This window comes from Tachyglossus aculeatus, chromosome X4 (genome assembly GCF_015852505.1).
Source record: "Tachyglossus aculeatus isolate mTacAcu1 chromosome X4, mTacAcu1.pri, whole genome shotgun sequence".
NCBI lineage: Eukaryota > Metazoa > Chordata > Mammalia > Monotremata > Tachyglossidae > Tachyglossus > Tachyglossus aculeatus.
The window spans coordinates 19,712,035-19,725,069 of record NC_052098.1 but is presented as its reverse complement, the minus strand read 5'-3'; the positions used below and the strand labels follow the sequence as shown (position 1 = coordinate 19,725,069).

General features: G+C 42.2%; 1 protein-coding gene and 1 non-coding gene across 2 annotated transcripts in view; one reads left to right on the top strand and one right to left on the bottom strand.

The window, feature by feature from the left end:
• KDM4C (lysine demethylase 4C) overlaps positions 1-13,035 on the bottom strand; it is a 218,231-nt gene that overhangs the window by 52,610 nt on the left and 152,586 nt on the right. The gene's annotated exons all lie outside the window — the stretch shown is intronic.
• Positions 2,414-2,551, top strand: LOC119948428. The gene has a single exon (XR_005456824.1). It is a non-coding gene; the product is annotated as a small nucleolar RNA SNORA7 (small nucleolar RNA).

The following is a 13,035-nucleotide window of genomic DNA, read 5'->3' as shown; positions in this document are numbered from 1 at the left end:
AGTTTGCACATGTGTAAAAATTACTATTAAAATGTGTAAAACTTATGATTAAAAAACATTATCCACAATATGAGTACCTAATGTATTCAGAGAACTATACTAGGCATTCAAGTCTGTCCCTCAAGGCACTTTCATCTAATAAGGAAGATGGGTAGACAGGAGTTTGCAAACATAAAATAGTTTTTAAAGGGTGAAAAAAATACATGAATAATAAACAGAAGTGAATAAATGAATCAATGATGAACACACACAAGGAAGCTAAGGTGGTCAAAAAGATGGTATTGACTGGGTGACTTTCAGAAAATGAATGACATTAGACCCATTTGAGGCATTAATCAGTGCCCAGCACTTAGAACAGTGCTTGGCACATAGTAAGTGCTTAACAAATACCATCATTATTATTAATGAATGTCATTAAAGGAATGATCTCTTACGGCACCATTTGAGCTATACCAAAAACAAACTATCATGCTCTCTTGGTTTATTTTCACAACATTTCTAAGACTGGATTTTTTTTTTGGTTCCTATATTGTCCTAATCAAAAGTTTGGAACAATATTTTTCACTTAGGTAATCTTTTATTAAGTTTCCAGAATGATGAACAAAAATGTTTAAGACTGATCTCTGTATGTCATGGGCTCAAAATAAGTCGTAGGAATCAGGGAAACCATAGCCTATTCCCAAATGAACTCACAATCAAATTATTTTCAAAAGTGGAACAATGCACAAAGATGTCATGAACAAATGAACAGATGCTTGCTTAAACCAAACATGGTCAAACCCACACCTCTCTTTATAGTTAATATGAGCCAATGATAAAGTAGCATTGGTGACTATATAATTCAGCAACCACAATGGAACCATTAACACTCCTTGCTAAGCTAAATGCAGCATGGAAGCATATTTGCCCCTCGGGTTCAAAGATGCTGCTTCTTGGCAGTGAGATTTTATCAGAATGGGCAAGTATGCCTGATAAACCTAAGAACAAGAGAAACTGGAGATAGCCAGGAATTTGATTATGCCCATCTGCCAGTCCATAGCAAAGTAGTTTGATTTTGTCCCTGTCTTCTTGTTGTCGTATGCTGTTGAGTCATGTCAGGCCTATAGCAACGCCACAGACACATCTCTCCCAGAATGTCTCACTTCCATCTGCAATCATTTTGGTAGTGTATCCATAGAGTTTTCTTGGTAAAAATCCAGAAATGCTTTACCATTGCCTCCTTCCGCGCAGTAAATGAGTCTCTGCCCTCGACTCTCTCCCATGCCGCTGCTGCCCAGCACAGGTGAGTTTTGACCTGTAGCAAATTGCCGTCCACTCGCTAGCCACTGGCCAAGCTAGAAATAGAATGGGTATGCCTCTGCTTGACTCTCCCTCCTGTAGTCATGACTGGTAGAGTACGGGAAGCTCTCCAGGTGTGGCCCTGAGAGAGGCTTTTGTTCCTACACAACAGTATATTCACCGTGGTAAATTTGCCATTCAAAAGATGAAAGATTTACGAAGGAATTAAGCAAGGAAAGAAAATAGCTCAACTAGTTCTGATTTTGCTTTCTTTTGGCTTGGTACACTTTTATTCAGATAACCAATGAAAAAGAAAGACTCATTTTTTAAGTACTTTGCCCTGCTTGTAAGTGGGAATAAAAAGAGCATCATTCATTACTAATTCAAACCCCTGACTAATTAAATCTATTTATTGTTACATTAAACACTTGGCAAATGGTTACAGTAAAAAAAAAAATAAACTTTAGAAAGCAGTTTACACCTAAAATTAAAAAATCAACCCAAGTCTGCAACGACTGTCCACATTTATTAAAGCATAATCATGCTGCACTACAAATGCTAGGCAATAATTATGAGTTCATTTGAATATGCAAGTTCTGCTTCTTCAAGAAGTAAAAATTGAAGCATTTCCAATAACAATTCAACCCTCTGATTTTCAAATGAAGACATCTAATCACAAATAAATCTCCACATCATGGATGTCATCAGGAAAATCCCTTTGAAATGGACTGAGCTTTTGTTTATTCTATTTAACTTAATTCTTTATCATTTCAGATGCTTTTTCCTCAAATCAATGATTTGAGAATCAAATAGTTGCATCAATACCTTCTCAATATGGAAATGTATTTTTTTGCCGATCAGCTTTTTCCTTGCAGAATTTTAGGGTAGCTTCCCCTCCCAAAACCAATCTCTGCAAGCTTCCTATCATGTGGACCATTGCATCCACAAAACCCATAGCCTGAAAACCAGGTAAAATGTTGTAGTCCATTATTGAAAAGGCTAGCTACGACTGTTACTCCTTACTATAAATCAGTGAAATGCTGCTTAATCTGCAAAAGCACTACCCTAATTTTAAAAACCCTCATTAAATAGAACAGTAAAAATGAAAACAAGCTATGTACATAAAGTCTCAAGTCCCCTCTCAGGATCGCACCTGGAGAGTTTCCCGTACTCTACCAGTCTCGACTACGGGAGGGAGAGTCAAGCAGAGGCATACCTATTCCATTCCTAGCTTGGGCAGTAGCTAGCGAATGGAAGGCAATCTGCTACAGGTCAAAACTCACCTGTGCTGGGCAGCAGCGGCATGGGAGAGTCGAGGGTGGAGACTCAAGTTTACTGCGCAGAAGGAGGTGATAGTAAACTACTTCTGTATTTTTCCCAAGAAATCCCTGGATACACTACCAGAATGATTGCAGATGGAGGTGGGGCGTTCTGGGAGAGATGTGTCCATGGTGTCGCTATGGGTCGGAGATGACACGACAACATAAGACAGGACAAGAAAGTCTCAAGTAAATGCACTAAACAGTAATGAGAACAAGAGTGTACCTGGTGAATAACAATTCACAAATATACAGCTTGTTTTGGAAACAAATTCAGATGAGATCATTTTGAAGTAAACCCATCCACAACTTACAATTTGGAAATCTAGGGATGTAAAGAACACTGAAGTTTTTAATGCTATTGTAGTCTTTTATAGGAAGGTACTGGTCCAACAGGAGAGGTGTAGGAAATAAGGTTAACTTGAGTACCAAGTTAACCTTATTTCCTACACCTCTCCTATTGGACCATTTCAAACCACTGAAGGCACCACTTTTTAATCACTGATGAGCATTAAATCCTCTAAACCTAAATCAATCTGCAGAATTGACTTTAACACACTAGCTCTGAGCAGCTTAAGTGTCTAATACAGAAATAATAACTACTTCCAAGCACCACCCAGGCTTTTTAAGTCTGGCATAAGTTCAACTGAAGGGAAGTTCAATCAATAGGGGTAATAAATCAAAAGCTATGAGCGTGAATTGGAATACTAATTCAATAGCACCCGCTGATCTCCAATCATTTCATTTTTAAAAGGAGAAATATTTATAATGTTTACCACTAAATGGTTGTTCAATAAAAGAGCATCTTCAATAATGTGAAATTGTTAATGTAAACCTATTTGTGCTAAATCATCTTAGTTAGCCTAAAAAAAGGTCGTTTCACACTGCAGGTCAAGTACTGCAGAACACCAACTATGGATATGGAGAAGAAGGTTCAATTCTATCGTAAGCATGGTCTTTTACTGATAGTTATACTGAACGCTTGGCTGTATTAAAAGGATCAGTATTCCTCTTCCAAACCCCATTTTGACAGAAATCACAAGCATCTGACAGGTAATGATCATTACTAAAGTGGGATTGTTTCCCTTTCACAAATGTGATCACCTCGGGCCTTCCTGGATCCACTCTGACCATCACACTGAGCACTGTGAAGATAATGAGAGGAACTACCAAGGCCAAAAATACTACAGGATTCGGGCAAGAGTGACCTAAATCGGGGATTACCCAGGTCCTTGGAAGAGATACCTGACAGCTAGCTGCATTTCAAATAAAATGACACACATGTCGGTGGTTTGTACCATCTCCCTGCTCCCAATGCTCGAGACCATAGGAATAAGAGTTCCACCAGAGAGCCAGCCCTGCTGGCCACAGCAAACATATGGCTGAGAATGTGCACTGGCTTTCCTCCACACCAACGAGGACACTCCATCCTTCCCTGCCTTCCTCCACCTCAGTGGGATAGAAAACAGAACCTGTAGCACAAGGCCTCAATGAAACCTCGGGAAGATTGGCAACTGGAGCAGCAGTCACTGTGGCTGCAGAGGTGTCTTGGACTCTGAGTCATGAGGAGCCTGAAATTCTGCTCTTCTAACCATAGCACCCTGCTGATTTTTGTTTTTTTCAGCATTTGTCCTTTTTTTTACTCTATTTATTTATTTAATTTATTTATACATATCTATTCTATTTATTTTATTTTGTTAGTATGTTTGGTTTTGTTCTCTGTCTCCCCCTTTTAGACTGTGAGCCCACTGTTGGGTAGGGACTGTCTCTATATGTTGCCAATTTGTACTTCCCAAGTGCTTAGTACAGTGCTCTGCACATAGTAAGCACTCAATAAATACGATTGATGATGATGATGATGATGATTTGTCCTTGTCTTTCATGGTTGTTTTAGTGAACCCCTTGAATTTCAGGGTTCGTGTCTAATTCCCACATGTGTATTCTTTCCCAATGCTTAGTACTGTCCTCTGTACAAAGTAAGTGCTTAACAAACGTGATGACTACTACTACTACATATAAATTAGTCTCTCTCACAGGTCGTTTAAAAAAAAAGTAAGCTCCACTGTCATGGTATCCTTGGAATTACATTCCCTCATTTTTCCACTATTTCTCAAGTTAATAGCAGCTAGGGCACCTAGCCTGCACAGAGAAGGGAAAATAAGAAATAGATCAATATAAGATTCATCTATGGGCTTGCATCAACCACCCCACCTCATAATACAGTCAGAATACCTTTCTTACTGCAACCTGAAGAGTCCTTTCTGACAGATGGCTTTGATTTACAGAATGTTTTTCCACTTCACAATTCATTTTTACAATTTTCTGCATTTACAAATGCAAGTAACAAATGTCTGTGTAAATGGATATGTTAATAAATGCTACAGATTGGTTCTTTATTTGCAACTTCTAGGCAGTTTGAGAATAATTTTGTCCAGGCTTTTTCCCTATTCACAGGTGGCTGTAAATTAGCCAAAACACCATCAATACAAAGCCTACAGTTAAACATTTAATTACAGTGGGAAATGCAGTCATCAATTTTTGATGAATAATTCAATTTTTCATTCATCGTGATTTCATGCAATAACTGTAGGGAATCCTATATGTGATCAACTTCCTCAGGTGAAAATAAGTTTCTCACTCAGATTAAAAAGGAATGCTGGGTATAATACACTTAGTTTAACCCTTGAGAAAGGAATTACAGTATTTTCTACCTGGCAGTTCTGACAAACTACATAGCAATTCTGCTGGTTGATGTGTCTGTATGCTGGAAGCCACAGTGGGAAGGAGATTGCCTGAAGGGTATGGTGTGCGTGCTTTGTCAAACAGTGAAGCCTAGAATACAACCTGGAAGCCAAAGGATATATATGGCCCTACATATTTATACTAGCTAGAGTGAACTGGGAATATACACGTACTGGGAATATAGATATATATATATATATATATATATATTTTAACAAACATTTTTATTTTCAAATAACTCACTTTTGATGCTTTCAACAATGAAATCACTTTTGTTTCAACAAGTGCTTATTAAATCACTTAAAGGACATCACAAGGGAAGAATAAAAACTGGAGGTGGGAGGGAGCAAAATTCTGAACTATGGGCCACTCAGAATGAACATGTTGGAACTGCCAGATATGCAGTAGGGACCCATATGTCCAGGCTCAGGGGAGACTGTGGGTGCCAACAGAAATGCTATATAAATTATACCACTTGTGGAAAAGTAGATTCCATTCAAATTTATCAGGTATAGTTTCCTATAACATCAGTGGCAAAACTACATCCTCTACTGCCACTGGTCATAAAGCTAGAGTAAAAACCAAGGCTATGTGCCAGTCCTGTGGGCCCGCACATTTTAGGGTTTCCAGATATCTGGGTTCAAGAATTAACCCTAATGCTAATGAAGCTACACTCAAATCAGAAAAAAAAAATATAAAAGTGTTTAGTACAGTGCATTGCATCCAGTAGGCACCCGATTAATACTATTTTTTTCTGGTAGGCAATACAGGCCAATGCCCGGCCTCCCAGAACACATTTTCAGGAATCAGAATTCTGAAGGTACTAGATTGCTGATGGCAAGACTTCTTATCGAATTGTGTTTAAACTTTTAAAAGACAAGCATTGCTGAAGAAATCTAACAGCTGTCCACTTTTACTTCAAAAAGAGGTTATCGAATGTGGCCACCCTGTTAAAACCTTAGCCAAGTGGGAGGGAGTAGAACAGAGAACATTTAAAAAGGAACACTCAGTGGCATCAGTTGGTTATTCTTTGATCAGTAGAGATCTAGGACAGGAGAAATCCTAATGCTATCTTTTCTAAGTTTATAAATAGAGAAAGAGAGTGGAAGCAGAGAAGCAACAAAAAGATTTAACTTCTATGTCAGAAAGAGGAAAACTTCCAGCTCTTCAGAACTCATCCTGTCCAAATTGGTTAGAGACCATGAAAACAGCTTTGAAAAACAGCTGTATTAGGGAGGGAAAGGGAAGAGGGACATAGTCACAAACCACAAAAAGAGGCTCCTTAATATCACATTAATATGAGTAGCAAACTCGCCTTCCTGAGCATAACACAGAGTAGACAAATTAATCATCCCAACTAACAGGAACCAAGCCCCAAAGAGTGATACCCAAGTACCAAACTGGAAGTGAATCTAGGTAAAACGGAGAAGAGCCCAGAAGTCAGTTCCAGAGGGTTGCTGAGGTGGGTGCAGTTGCCCAAAGGGGCAGCTCTGCCCAAGTAGCAGTTCCCTCTCCCCTAATTGAGGCCCAGGTTCATTAGAGTTTGGCAGTACCCCAGTCATCATGGCAGCACTTCCCTTTTCTCTCACCGTTCTAAAACGGGGAACCTCAGCCCCACAGTAAATGAGGAATGTAATTCCAAGGATACCATGACAGTGGAGCTGATTTTTTTTTTAAGCGACCCGTGAGAAAGACTAATTTATATGTAGTAGTAGTAGTCGTCATCATCACATTTGTTAAGCACTTACTTTGTGCAGAGGACTGTAATAAGCACTGGGAAAGAATACACATGTGGGAATTAGACACAAGCCCTGAAGCTCAAGGGGTTCACTAAAATAACCATGAAAGACAAGCAGTTGCCCAGAAGACCTGGACTGGATTCCTGGACTGGGCTCCCCTGCTGCCCAGAAGACACAAACTATATTCCCCCGGTTGTCTGCAAGACCTGGACTGGATACCCGGATTGGGTCCTCTGGCTGCACGGAAGACCCGGACCAGATTCCCAGACCACATTGAGTGGTTGCCCGTGGAAAGCAGCCTGACTCAGTGGAAATAATTTATTCCTATCAATGTCTCCCTCCCTCTCTCCTGTGTGAGCTTTGTGTGGACCTGGAAAGTGTCTAACAACTCTGTTAGGGATGCACAGTACAGTGCTCTGCAAATGGTAACAACAATAAAAATAATAATAATAACGGTATTTGTTAAGCGCTTACTATGTGCAAAGCACTGTTCTAAGCGCTGGGGAGGTTACAAGGTGATCAGGTTGTCCCAACGGGGGCTCACAGTTTTAATCCCCATTTTACAGATGAGGTAACTGAGGCACAGAGAAGTTAAGTGACTTGCCCAAAGTCACACAGCTGACAGTTGGCGGGGCCGGAATTTGAACCCATGACCTCTGACTCCAAAGCCTGTGCTCCTTCTACTGAGCCACGCTGATTCTCTATGATGGACTGACAGATTGGAGAAGGGACAGGAGCCTAAGGGAATGCAAGGCTGACCTGAGTCTGGCTGTATTCAGCTTTGTGCCAGCCCACATCTCTTCCAAGAGGCCTTCCCTGACTAAACCTGCATTTTAATAATGGCATTTATTAAGCGCTTACTATGTGCAAAGCACTGTTCTAAGCGCTGAGCACTGTTCTGAGCATTTCCCCAAATGGGTCTCCCTTCTGTGTTACCTACGCACTCTGATTGGTACCCCTTAAGTGCCTGATATTCAGTCCACCCTCAGCCCCACCGTACTTATGTACATATCCTTATTCTCTCCCATTTTCCCTAGCTTAAATTTATTTTATGCTTGCCTCCCCCCTCTAGACTGTAACTCATGGGCAGGGAAGATGTCGACCGACTCTGTTATACTCTCCCAAGCACTTAGTACGGTCCTCTGGACACAGTAAGCACTCAATAAAGACCAGGGTTTGACTGATCTCTGCAAGGCCCTAGTGTGCCATCCAGACTGTGCCAGAAATGCTTGACCTCTACAATAAGGCTTGCGTGACGAGAAACACCGATAAGCAAAACTTTTTTAGGAACATGTGAAACAAGAAAACCTTTGGCAAATAATTGAAAGGTTCTGAGAAACCCAACCATGATGGCTTATCTTAGAAACTAAACAGGTCTTCAGTAGCACAAGAATCAAAGAGAGAATTTCTGCAGTTTAGGAGGAATTTCTCAACTAAGAGCCAATTCCTGGTTCATGCTCTAGAGGACATCTAGTTTCTAGGTCCCTACATACATTTAAATACCTCAAAAAACACTTATTTTAACTTTTTGGATGTTATGAATCCATTCTTTTCCTTATTCTGTAATATTGCTGAAAACATCATTGATTATTTTGGAAGTTCTCTTCAGGCTAGAGGCAGATATAAGCTGTTCTGGGAGCCAGCAGGGGATATGCTCTCACAGATGGAAATGCAGGCAACGTTAACCTCCACAAAGCAAAAATAATTTCAAATTTAGATGGAAAAAATTCAAATGAAGTAAACAAAAGGCAACAATTGCCCTCAGGAGGCAGATCTGCTCCAAGTGTATCCGAAACAAACTTCAATAAGACTAAACTCAGATCAGATCAGGTGGAATTGAACAAGACTATATTAAAAGATACATTTTTTTCCAACAAAGTATTGTAAATTCCTTCCCTATGAATTGGTATTTTTTAGGTATAAAAGCATTTACTTAGTGGGGGGCTCAAAGAAACTGCACATTTATGTGCTAAGGATACTATCTAAATTTATATCCTCCCCAGAATTTTCATTTCTTGTAATCATTTATCATCTACAAGTAGGATAAGGATTTAGGGAATTTAAAAATACATCATTTGGAGGGTAATGATTGGGTTTAATGTTTTGTAATTTGGTTTTGAACTTCAAAAGTTTCTTGATTAAAAAAAAAAACTGAGTGTTATGGCCTTCATTTTTTATGATTTAAAAACACACCTGCCTAGTAAATGTAAGCTCATTGTGAGCAGTGAATGTGTCTGTTGATTGTTGTATTGTACAACACCAAGTACTCAGTACAGTGCTCTACACACAGTAAGCGCTCAGTGAATACTACCGAATGAATGAATGAAATGTTTCTTTGGTTATTCTGGCGCAGAATGTGCAAATGGAACAAATGACTGACTGACTGAATGCTTGAAATCACAGCTACCTGTTGGCACACAGAACGACATTACGGCATTTAGGCGTACTTTAATACTGAAATTCACTGTCCAACTCTTGGCCTGATGGTTAATAATGTACTGAGAAGGCAGACATTTGTACAAGCAATTAGAAAAAAATACTGATCACTGACAACAACATCAAAGGAAACACCAAAAATCTATAAAATGGGGAGCAGGGAAATTTCAAATGAAATAAGTGACAAAGATTAGTGGGTGAATCATACCCTTATGAAATTGTGAAAACACGAGAAATAGAGAAGGAGGGTAAAAGGGGTAGGTGAGATTAAAAGGACATAAGTGACTGCACTTTCTTTTTACGATCAGGGCTGGGTCCTAGAGGAACCTCCAAATCCAATCCAGAAATCCGGTTCAGGTCTTGCAGGCAGATGGGGCACCCGGTCCGCGAATTCATTCTGGGTCTTCTGGGCAACCGCCGAATCCAGACCGGGAATCCCATTTGGGTCTTCCGTGCAGCCAGAGTACTCAATCCAGGAATCCTGTTTGGGTCTTATGGGCAACTGCCAAATCCAATCGGAAGTCTTGTTTGGGTCTTATGGGCAACAGGGGGAACCCGGTCCGAGAATCCAGTCCGGGTCTTGCAGTCAACTGGGGAACCCAATCCAGGAATCTGGTCTGGGTCTTCCAGTTGCCCTGAAGACCCAATTTGGAAATCCAGTCCGGGTCTTATGGGCAACAGCCAAATCCAATCCAGTTATCCGGTATGGGTTTTACAGGCAACTGCCAAATCTGATCCAGGAATCTGGTCCAGGTCTCATAATAATGATAATAATAATAATGGCATTTGTTAAGTGCTTACTACGTGCAAAGCACGGTTCTAAGTGCTAGGGGCGATACAAGGTGTCCCACGTAGGACTCACAGTCTTAATCCCCATTTTACGGATGAGGTAACTGAGGCACAGAGAAGTTAAGTGACTTGCCCAAAGTCACACAGCAGACAAGTGGCAGAGTCAGGATTAGAACCCATGACCTCTAACTCCCAAGCCCGGGTTCTTTCCACTAAGCCACGCTGCTTCTCTGGGCAACAGGGAAACCCAGTCTGGGAATCCAGTCCTGGTCTTCTGGGCAACTGCTAAATCCAGTCTGGGAATCCAGTCTGGGTCTTCCGTGCAGCCAGAGGACCCGATCCGGGAGTCCAGTCCAGGTCTTGCAGGCAACCGGCGGAATCTGGTATGGGTCTTATAGGCAACAGGGGAGCCCGGCCCAAGAATCCAGGCCAGGTCTTCCGTGCAGCTGGAGGATGCAATCCAAGAATCTGGTCCAGGTCTTATAGGCAACCGCTGAATCCGATCTGGAAATCTGGTCCGGGTCTTCTGGGCAACCTGGGAATCCGGTATTGGAATCCAGTCCGGGTCTTCTGGACAACTGCTGAATCTGGTCTGGGAATCCAGTTCGGGTCTTCTGGACAACCACCGAATTCAATCGTATTTATTGAGTGCTTACTGTGTGCAGAGCACTGTATTAAGCGCTTGGAAAGCACAATTCAGCAATAAAGAGAGACAATCCCTGCCCACACAGGGCTTACAGTCTAGAAGGGGGAAGACAGACATCAAAACAAGTAAACAGGCATCAATATAAATAAATTAAATTATAGATACATACACATCAAAACAAGTATACAGGCATCAATATAAATATAATTATATATATATACATGAATGCATAAGTGTTGTGGGGTGGGGGGGAAGAGCAAAGGGAGTGACTTGAGGTGATGCAGACGGGAGGGGGAGCTGAGGAAAAGGGAGGCTCAGTCTGGGAAGGCCTCTTGGAGGATGTGCGCCTTCAGTAGGGCTTTGAAGTGGGGGGAAGAGTGATCTTTTTGCGGATTTGAGGAGGGAGAGCATTCCGGGCCAGAGGTAGGACGTGGGCCAGGGGTCGACAGCAGGACAGGCGAGATCGAGGCACAGTGAGAAGGTTAGCTCCAGAAGAGCAGAGTGTGCAGAATGGGCTGTAGAAGGAGAAGAGGGAGCGGCTCTGAGCTGGTTGAGGTGGTCCTAATGCCTGGATTCCCTCCAAAAGCACTCCGTGGTATGAGTGGTCTGATGGCGCTCCTTTCCGGAGAAGACCAAGGTGCCAAACCGGGAGCACTAGGTTTAGGCCGGATGTCACTTGTCCGGTTGCCAGCCTGCTAGGCGGTCCCTCTGTGTGGGCAGGAGACCGCTGGTTAATCGAGAGCAACTCTTGAGGCTGGGTAGGATCCACGCTGTCCCACGGCTCTGGATTTTGGGACCTGCTGAGGTGAAGATAGGCTCTCTGGAAAGCAGTTAAACAATGATCCTTTTTCTTGACCTTATTCTAGAAGCCAATATATCCTATTGGGTTAAAGCCTAGGAAGATACACTCAATCCGACCGACTTCCCCAAGTTTCCTGAAGAGCCGGGAATCCTGTCTGGTTCTTCCGTGCAGCCGGAGGGCTCAATCCGGGAAGCCGGTCCGGGTCTTCCGTGCAGCCGGATGACCCAATCCAGAAATCCAGTCAGTATCATATGGGCAACCCGGAAATCTGGTCCAGGTCTCTGGACAACTGCCGAATCTGGTCCAGGTCTTTCAAGCACCCAGGAGACCCGATCCAGAAATCGTTTTTGGGTCCTCCAGGCAGCCAGGGATCCGGGAATCCGGTCCGTGTCTTCCGGGCATCCCCCAGATCTGGTCCGGGAATCCAGTCCAGGTCTTATGGGAAACTACTGAATGTGTTCCAGGGATCCAGTCTGGGTCTCCCACACAGCCAGACCCCCAATCTGGGAATCTGGGCCGGGTTTTCCAGATAGCTAGGGGACCGATCCGGGAATCCAGTCCGATTGTTCCAAGCATCCCATGACCCGATCTGGGAATCCGGTCTGGGTTTTCCGGGTAAGCCGGACCCTGTCCGGGAATCCATGGACATGCAGCTGTCCCATCTGGTCCACCATTCGGGCTGGTACTTCCATGCAAGTTGGCCATGGATTCAGTGTATGTACTTATGTGTGTGTACACACACACACACACACACACACACACACACACACACACACACTTTCAGAGTATGCCAAGAGCATATTCATTTGGTTTAGATCTTATGTGTGTGTGTACACACACACACACACACACACACACACACACACACTTTCAGAGTATGCCAAGAGCATATTCATTTGGTTTAGATCCAGTTAGGAGCTACTGTGGGTGGCAGTACTGGCACCAATTTGCTCGCAAACAGGAGAGATTAAATTGCTTGGCAGGCCCGATTCAGCCCATGGGCCTTATTTTGCAAATCACTTTAAGTTGACCAAGGCAGAATTAGGATGGATTCATAAACCAATTTAAGTCCACTTTTGCAGCGAACATGGTAAGAGAAATTTGAAAAGAAAAGAAATCTAGAAGAAAGGCTTTAGAGCAAAACTTTAAAATAGTAGTGGAGGTAATGGTATTTACTACCATGATACTCTCCCAAGTGCTTAGTACAGTGCTTGGCACACAGTAAGCATTCAATAAATGCCATTAATGTATTGATAGTTGCTCCTTTTTTCACAACTGTCTTAT